Source organism: Physeter macrocephalus, chromosome 18 (assembly GCF_002837175.3).
Source record: "Physeter macrocephalus isolate SW-GA chromosome 18, ASM283717v5, whole genome shotgun sequence".
NCBI lineage: Eukaryota > Metazoa > Chordata > Mammalia > Artiodactyla > Physeteridae > Physeter > Physeter macrocephalus.
The window spans coordinates 100782056-100791662 of record NC_041231.1 but is presented as its reverse complement, the minus strand read 5'-3'; positions in this window follow the sequence as shown (position 1 = coordinate 100791662).

The window sequence follows — 9607 nt, the reverse complement described above, 5'->3', positions numbered from 1 at the left end:
TCAGCGGGCACGGCTCACGGGCCCAGCCGCTCCGCGGCACGTGGGATCCTCCCAGACCGGGGCGCGAACCCGGTTCCCCTGCATCGGCAGACGGACGCGCAACCGCTGCGCCACCAGGGAAGCCCCCAGAGAGAGTGCATTTTGAATGGTGAGACCCTGGACCACTTTCTCTGCTTGTCTTCCAGAAAGATGGCAACTGGCTCATGCCGTAGGTCATAGATTAGAACAGTACTTTCTGGGCAAGTGCATTGGAATAAGAAAAAATCCTGCAGGTACTGAGAGTTGAGTCCCCCGGATTGACAAGCCCCATCCAAATAAGGACGGTGACCGCTATTTAGGGCCCTGGTTCTCAAACTGGGCTGCACGTTGGAATCAACTGGTAAGATTTACGAAAAGTACTCATGGCCTGTGTCCCACTCCCAAGGTAATCTGATGGAATTGGTCTGGGGTGCAGCATGGGCTTTGGAAGGTTTTCAAAACACCCCAGGTGATTCTAATGTATGGCCAAGTTTTAGAACCATTAGTTTAGGGAAGATATTAAACCTATTTTTCACCTTGCCCAAATTCTGGTTAAATAGCTTTGTATAGCCTATTGGTAAAATATGCCGCAGTGCTCGTGGCAGCATTATTCGCAAGAGCCAAAAGATGGAAACAACCCAATACCCACTGATGGATGTGAATGGATAAACAAAATGTGGTCTATACATATTATACAATGGAATATTATTCAACCTTAAAAAGGAATGAAATTCTGATAGATGCTACAATATGCATGGACCCTGAAAGCATCATGCCGAGTGAAATAAGCCGGATACTTCATGATTCCACTTATATGAAATTCCTAGAATAGTCAAATTCCTAGAGATGGAAAGGGGAATGGAGCTTACCAGGACTGAGAGAAGGATGCGTGGGGAGTTACTGTTTAATGGGTATAGAGTTTCTGTTTGGAGATGAAAAATTCCTGGAAATGGATAGTGGTGATGGTTGTACAACATTGTGAACGTTCTTAATGCCGCTGAATTGTACACTTAAAAATGGCTAAAATGGTAAACTTTATGTTATGTATATTTTAGAACAATAAAAAATATTTAAACAAACAAGGCCAAATAAGGACTGTGAGACTCTTAAGGAGATTCTGTGACTCAGAGGAAACAGAAACAATACAGGGAACATTCTCTTAAAAGGCAAAATACAAACCAAAACTATAGTTCATATTCTCCAAGCCATAAAGAGAAAATACTGTATCCGTGAATGTAACAGGAAGAGGATCCTATAATAGGAATTAATATTCAGGGACTAATAAAGAGCTCTTAGAAAATAAAACTAGAGTAGCAGAAATCTAGAATAAATTAATAAAATAGTTGAAGATAAATTTAAGGAAAACTCCCAGAAATTAGGACAAAACAACATATAGTTTTTAAAAAAAAAAAAACAAGAGAAAATATTGGAAAATAAGAGGATCAAGTATTTCCTCTAACTAATGAATGTGCAGAAGAAAGGAAAGAGGAAGTGGAATCAAAAATCAAAAAACCAACACCAGAATAGTACAGAATTGAAGGCCACTTGTTTCCAGATTCAAAGAGCCCACCAAACACCCAGTAAAACAATAGCGGGAAAACCCACACAAAGACACATCACTGTGAAATTTCAAAAAATTAGTGATAGATAGAAGATTCTAAAAGCTTCCAAAAAGAAAAAACAGGTCACACACATGTGATTAGGAATCACAGTGGTAAATGGTGCTGAAAACTGGGAAAATATCCAAGCAAACAAAAAACTCTTAGCAATGAAGAGACCATAAATTCAATAGCTGCCCATTTCCAGACCTCAACAAACACAATTCCAGATTCCTAACTTCGGAGCAACCTGAATTATATTGACAGTTTCCTCAATTTCCACATTCACTTTGTACCAAATGACATATGCTGGAGAAGGGTTGTCATTGGATTTGATCAGTGGGTATCACTCTTGCTGGGTCACTTTAGGAGAAAGCTGTAACATCAAAATATGCAGGATCGCTACGTATTTCTCTGCTCTTTGCATTACCAAGAAGGGGTGGGACATTAAGTGATCCACAGTGTGTGACCTTAGTTCGTACTCCTTCCATCAACCTAAAGAGGTGTTTTTTTTTTTTCTTTACGTGCCTTGACATAATCCCAAAATGGATATCCATCTTCAAGAATATAGCAGTTTCTCAACCAAACACTTTTCAGTAGGATTAAAGGATTTCTTTTTAGACTATTTGCCTCTCTCCAAAGTTATTTCATTTCTAGAGAAATGTTCATAGAGAGGCTACTGTTTTATTCTAGGAAATGCAAAGAATTTACTTTCTAAAAATTTGAGGCAAACTTTATATACGTTGAAATGCCAGACCTTAAGTGTACAATTAATCGGGTGTTTATAAATATGCACACCTGTGTTATTACCACCTGGATCAAGATATAGAACATTCCCATCATCCCAGAAAGCTCTCTTGTGTCCCTCAACAGCCAATCCCTACTCCTTTTCTCCGCAAACTTCAACTGATTTCTATTATCTTGTATTAGTTTTACCTGTTCTTGAACTTCATGTAATTGGAATCATAGAGGATTTAGTCTTTTGTGCCCTGATGCTTTTGCTCAGCATAGTGTTTTGAAACTCATCTGTGTTGTTGTGTTTATCTGTAGTTCATTTTTGAAATTACGGAATAGGAGTCCATCGTATGAATTTACCATCATTTATTTGTTCATCTTCGTGTCAATTGACATTAATTAATATAAATAAAGCCGCTATGATAATTCCTGTTCAAATCTTTTAAATGAAAATATGTTGTCATTTCTTTTGAGTAAATATGCAGGAGTGAAATGGCTGGATCATAAAGGAGGTGTATGTTAAACATTAAACGAACTACCAAATGGTTTTCCAAAGTAATTGTACCATTTAACAATTCTACCAGCAACGTATGAGAACTCAACTTCGCTCCACTGTACATTTCAAAAAAATTAGCCATTCCACTGATTGAAAAATTTCTCATTTAGTTTTAATTTACATTTCCCTGATGACTAATAATTTTGAGCCTCTTTTCATGTATATATTAGCCATTCATATGCTTTCTTTTGTAAAGTGACTGTTCAAGATTTTTGGCAATTTTTTATTGGGTTGTTTGTCTTCTTGTTACTGATTAGCTTGATTTCTTTATATATTCTGCATACAAGTTTTTTGTCAGATATATGTTTTGCAAATATTTTCTCTTTATGGCTTGCCTTCTCATGTTCTTAACGATGTCATTTGATGAGCAGAGGTTTTAGATTCTGATAATGTCCTATTTATAAGTTTTTTCTTTAACAGCTAGTGCTTTTCATGTTCTAAGAAATCTTTGCCTACCACAAGCTCACAAAGATATTCTCCTATGTTTTCTTCTTGAAGCATATTTATACTTTTAGCTTTTACATGTAGGTCTATTATCCAACACAAATTAATTTTTTTCTGTATATGTGGGAGTTGCAGTTTATTTCCCCCCCAGGTGGATATGTAATGCATTACATTAATTTTAAAAATATAATAATATTAATATTTATTAGCACAATTATAATGATCAGTATTAGTATTTAATGTTCATTATTAACATATGCTAATATGTTAATATAACAGATTATGTACAACAGATATTTAACGTATTACATTCTAGTCACTCATCTAGGTAAGCGGATCATATTTTTATGAGTTTGAAAGGTTATTTTATTTTTTAAAATTATTTTTTTAATTGAAGTATAGTTGATTTACAAAGTTCTGTTTGTTTTAGGTGTACAGCAAAGTGATTCAGTTATATATATATATATATATATCTGTTCTTTTTCAGATTGTTTTCCATTATAGGTTATTACAAGATATTGAATATAGTTCCCTGTGCTATACAGTAGGTCCTTGTTGTTTATCTATTTTATATCTGTGTGTATCTGTTAATCCCAAACTCCTAATTTTTCTCTTCCTTGCCTTTCCCCTTTGGTAACCATAAGTTTGTTTTCTATGTCTGTGGGTCTATTTCCATTTTGTAAATAAGTTCATTTGTATCATTTTTCTTAGATTCCACATATAAATGATATCGTATGATATTTGTCTTTCTCTGTCTTATTTCACTTAGCATGATAATCTCTAGGTCCATCCAGGATTACATTAATTTTTAAAATGTTAAGTCAAAGTTATAAACCCCACTTGAAAATGATGTGTTATCCTTTTTATATGTTGCTGGATTCAGTTTAATAATATTTCCATAAGAATTTTTCAATTATGTTCAGGAAGGATATTGATCTGAATTTTTTTTTCTTGTAGTGTTTTGTCAAATTTTCATATTACGGCTGTGCTAAACTTGGGAAAACAGTTAGGAAGTGTTCCTTCCTCTTATTTGCTGAGATAATTTGGGTAGACTGGTACTATTTTTTCTTTAAATGTTTGATAGCCTTCAACGGTTTAATTATCTAGGCCTAGAGTTTTCTTTGTAGGAAGGTTTTTAATTACAAATTCCTCTTCTAAAATAATTATAGGGTTATTCATAATTTTTATTTCATTTTGCATCAGTTTTGGTAAGTTTCTTTCAAGGAATTTTCCTCATTTCATCGCACTTGTCTAATGTATTGCCTTCCAATTGTCATAATCTTTCCTTTTATCCTTTGGATGCCTATAGGATATGTCTTTATCCTGCCTTTACTTTTGAAACACATTTCTGCTGGATATAGGATTCTGGGCTGACGTGTTTTGTTTTGTTTTTCTTTTGGATATTTGAAGATGTGATTCTGTCCTCCATTATTTCTGGTAAGTCGGAAGTTATGCTTATTATTTTTCCCTCCTTTTGTCTGAAGATTTTAAGATTTTCTCTCTATTTTTGATCTATCAACTGTTTGACCATGAGCCCAGGTGTGATTTTCTTTGTGTTTATCATTTTTGAGATGCACTGATCTTTTCGAATCTGTCTGTTGATGTTTTTCCACCAGTTTTGGGACATTTAATAGAGAGATGATTTTTGTTTTAAGTAGTCAGTTATGTTACTGACTCATTTGTGGATGCTTTGGTATTGCACTTTTTTTTTTTTGGCTGCTCGTCTTGTGGGATCTTAGTTCCCCGACCAGGATTGAACCCAGGCCCCTGCAGTAAAAGCGCCGAGTCCTAACCACTGGACCACCAGGGAATTCCCTGATATTGCACTTTTAAAGATGGATTTGTTTTAGTTTTGCCATTAGTTTTAGGGTACATTCTTTGGACCTAGGATATAAACTTTACTCCCTACGGCCCTTCTAGGGTTTCGATGGAAAGCCCAGGCCCAACTTGGAGAGACTTAACTCCTCATTCTGTCTCCCTTGCAGCCGGCAGATGAGATGGTGTCTATGTTTCTGCAGCTTTTTCAGCTGTTGCTTTAACAGTCTCCTTGGAGTCTCGTCTCTGCAAGCACAGGTCAGGGGTCAACTTAAAGTGAGTTTGTACCTAGATTTAGGGGGCTTCCTCTCTGTGGCTCCTCTTTTCCAAGGTTCCTCCCTCAATTTCCAGCTGCTCTGGCAGCCCCAGTTCCCTTCCCTCCAAATTCCCTCCAATTTCTACTTGACTTTGGTGATTTTTCTAGGGCCTTCAAATAGTTATGCTTTATATTTGTCCAGAGTTTATAACTGTTACCTGAAGGAGAGTTAGTTCAATACAAGCCACTCCACCATTTCCAGAACTAGAAATTCAACAATTTACTTTTGAGTGTTGATACTTCAGATATTCCAGAGCAATATTGTATTCCATGACCTTAATATTCCTATTTGTATTTTAAAGGACTGATGTGTAGATGTGTAACAGCAAAATGGCAAAATATGTATTCTGAGTCTCAACATAACATCAGGATTGGCAGTGGCTTAATGTAATCATTATTTTGGGGAGTCCATCCTATACATCCTCATCCTTGTGCTTTCCATAGATTGTTTCATCCTCAAATAATAAAATTTTCAGTGGTTAAACCTTAATTGAGGACTTCCCTGGTGGCGCAGTGGTTAAGAATCCGCCTGCCAATGCAGGGCACACGGGTTCGAGCCCTGGTCCGGGAAGATCCCACATGCCGCGGAGCAACTAAGCCCGTGCGCCACAACTACTGAGCCTGCACTCTAGAGCCCGTGAGCCACAACTACGAGCCCACGCGCCACAACTACTGAAGCCTGCGCGCCTAGAGCCCGTGCTCTGCAACAAGAGAAGCCACCGCAATGAGAAGCCTGCGCACCGCAACGAAAGAGTAGCCCCCGCTCGCCACAACTAGAGAAAGCCCGCGCGCAGCAATGAAGACCCAATGCAGCCAAAAAATTTTTAAAAATCCTTTAAAAAAAACCCTTAATTGATGTTTCTTCCAATTCTCCTTTCAGGATGGAGTGTTGAAAAGAAGTGTGTATATTTTTAAACTACCAGCATATTCCTTATCAAAGATTGGCAGCATATCCTTCAGTACTTGATTCCTATCAAGACAAGGGCTGACCTAGCAGCTTCACGGTTCTTTAAGACTGCATTTCACATTTGAGATTTTCCTTTCCTAGGAAGATAAGCGTTCTTGAAGATGTCATTACATAGCCTTCTCAGAACTTCCAATTGATAATATTTTGTAAGCCTAAAATCAATAGAGAATCTCTGAACTTCTTAGTACTTAAGATCAGCAATAAAATACTTGAAAGACAAAACAAGAAAAACTTAACACTTGTATATATCCTATTTTCCAAAAAAAAAAATGTTCTATTAAAAATATCTTTCAAAAAGTAACTTAAAAAAATTGAAGTATAGTTGATTTACAATGTTCTGTTCATTTCTGGTACACAGCGAAGTGATTCAGATATATATATACTTTTTCATATTCTTTTCCATTGTAGTTTATTATAAGATATTGAATACAGTTCCCTGTGCTATACAGTAGGACCTTGTTGCTTATCTATTTTATATATAGTAGTGTGTGTCTGCTAATCCCAAACCCCTAATTTAGCCCTCCCCCCCTTTCCCCTTTGGTAACCTTAAGTTTGTTTTCTATGTCTGTGAGTCTGTTTCTGTTTTGTAAATAAGTCCATTTTTATCATTTTTTTTAGATTCCGCATATAAGTGATATCATACGATATTTGTCTTTCTCTGTTGGACTTACTTCTCTAGGTCCATCCATGTTGCTGCAAATGGCATTATTTCATTCTTCAGAAAGTATCTTTGATGTTCCAAACAGAAGGGTTAGTGGGTCAATGATTGCTGCTGTGTTATATTCATGAGTAATTACTAGGTAATGATACTTTATATTAGAATAGCATTTTACAACCTACCAATTACAAGTTTGATTGTATGCTGACGATTCCCAAACTTGTATCTCCAAGTCGGTGCCTCCATCCTGTACTCTAGACCCAGATGCCAACAGCCTACTCAACACTTCACTTAGAAGTCTAAGAGTTTGAACTTAACCTGTTCAAACTCAGCTCCTAATTCTCTCTCCCTGCCTCACTTCCTGTAAGTGCTCCCCCTTCAGCTGTCCCCAACTCAGTTGATATAGATGTATCACCACTGCAAATGTCCAATTAAAAAAAGAAGAATTCATCCCTTACTCCATTTCTACTTTTTCTAGTGGGGTGTGTGTGTGCCACGTGCCTTGTGGGATCTTAGTTCCCCGACCAGAGATCAAACCCGTGCTCCCTGCGGTGGAAGCATGGAGTCCTAACCACCAGACCGCCAGGGGATTCCCTATTTCTACATTTTAGAATTGATTTCTTACTTAGTTTAGAATTTCCCTTGGAGAACACTTGAAGAGTAAGAGGTAATTGTGGGAATTCAAATTATATTTATCCATTCTTTGCTGGATTATTTAAAGTAGGCATATTTATATTTTTGAGAACAACTTTTACATTTACAGTCCAAGGAATACTCTAGAAACTCAAGGTTTTGGAATGCCTGATGTTACTAGCCAGCAGCCATTTCTGATTTACAATCTATTACAAATACCTGAGAAATCACCTTGAAATTATTTTCCTGGCATTCGCAAAACTGATACAGGTCGCTGATAACATTTGTTATTCTGTCACCACTTGCTCCACCCTTCAAGTTCAGCAAATGCTTGGTATAACATTTCCCAGACTCAAGGCAACTTGTCCTCATTAAAGAAATGAATCTCCAGGGTCTCATGACAATCATGCGGATCTCTTCAGTATTTTCCGCCAGCAGTGCAGAGTGTAGAAGAATATCATTTGCTACCAAATGGTAGCAAAGTAAGAGTTACAGATTACCATGGTGAGGTTACCATGCTAATGAGCAAAGTCTTACATATATTAACTTTGCGTATTATTAGTTCTCTTTTCTTCTCCACATAAAATATATTTTAGTTTTTTAATGCATAATCTGGTCTCATCTTAAATTATGCTAATTAAATTTTGTCAAAACAAACCAAGCTTTTAAAGTCTAAGTATTCTAAGCTGTGTTTTATGTCTAGGCAGTTTGTAAGTCTGGCCTGAACTTTTGTCCAGGGGGAATCATGGAAGAATACAAAACAGGAGATGTGCGATGGAATCGATATTTGAAATGTTGGAGTCTTACCACGTATCTCCCTTCTAAGGATGTCCTGAGTCCCATTCTCAGGAATTCATGGATTCCAAGATCCATGGAAAAGATTCTATGTTAACAAACTGCTTTTGCTTAATCTGATGCGTTTTTCTCCGGTCTTTTCCTGCGTGTCTTCGGTGGGTTGCTTCTAAGCAAACTTCTAGACCACATCCTTTTTTCTGGCTCACATTCACTCTTAATTATTTTAGATTGTAAAGCACGTTTCCCATATTTCTGTACAAATCCTCCAAATAATTTAGAACCTCTGCCCCTGAATAAGAAGGAGAGATTTCAGTTCCCCTGAGAGGATGGAACTACAGCCCTCAATTCTTCCCAAGAAGGAACTGCCTTCCCCATGTTCACGGTGCATGGAAGGGCTGGGTCCAAATCCCAGCTCCCTCTAAACAGCTGTGGGAGCCCTGGCAGAATCCTTTCTCTGCTCACTGTTTTCAGTTATATCTGAAGCCCATGACCCTAAATGCCACACTATACTACAATCCCATCTCTGCTGGAGGTGACTGCAAATATTTCTAGATTTTATCATGTCCCATCTGAGTCTTTTCTTCTAAGCTAAATATCCCTGGTCCCTTTAATCCACCTTTATCAAGTGGGATGGTTAATTTTATGAGGTTACTGGCTAGGCTAAGTTGTTTGGTCAAACATTATTCTAGATGTTTCTGTGAAGGTGTTCCCAGATGTGATTCACATTTAAATTGGTCGACTTCGAATAAAAGCAGATTGCCCTCCATCATGTGCCTGGACCTCATCCAGTCAGTTGAAGGTCTTAAGAGGAAAGACAGAGGTTGCCTGAAGAAGAAGCAATATTGCCTGAAGACTGGAACTAGAAACCCTGCCTGAGTTTCCAGCCTGCTGCCCTGCAGAATTTGGACTCAAGACTGTAACATCACCTCTTGCCAGAATTTCCAGCCTGTGGGCCTGCCTTACAGATTTCTGACTGGTCAGACCCCACAATTGTGAGCCAATTTCTTTTTTTCTTTTTTTTTTTTGCGGTACGCGGGCCTCTCACTGTTGTGGCCTCTCCCGTTGCAGAGCA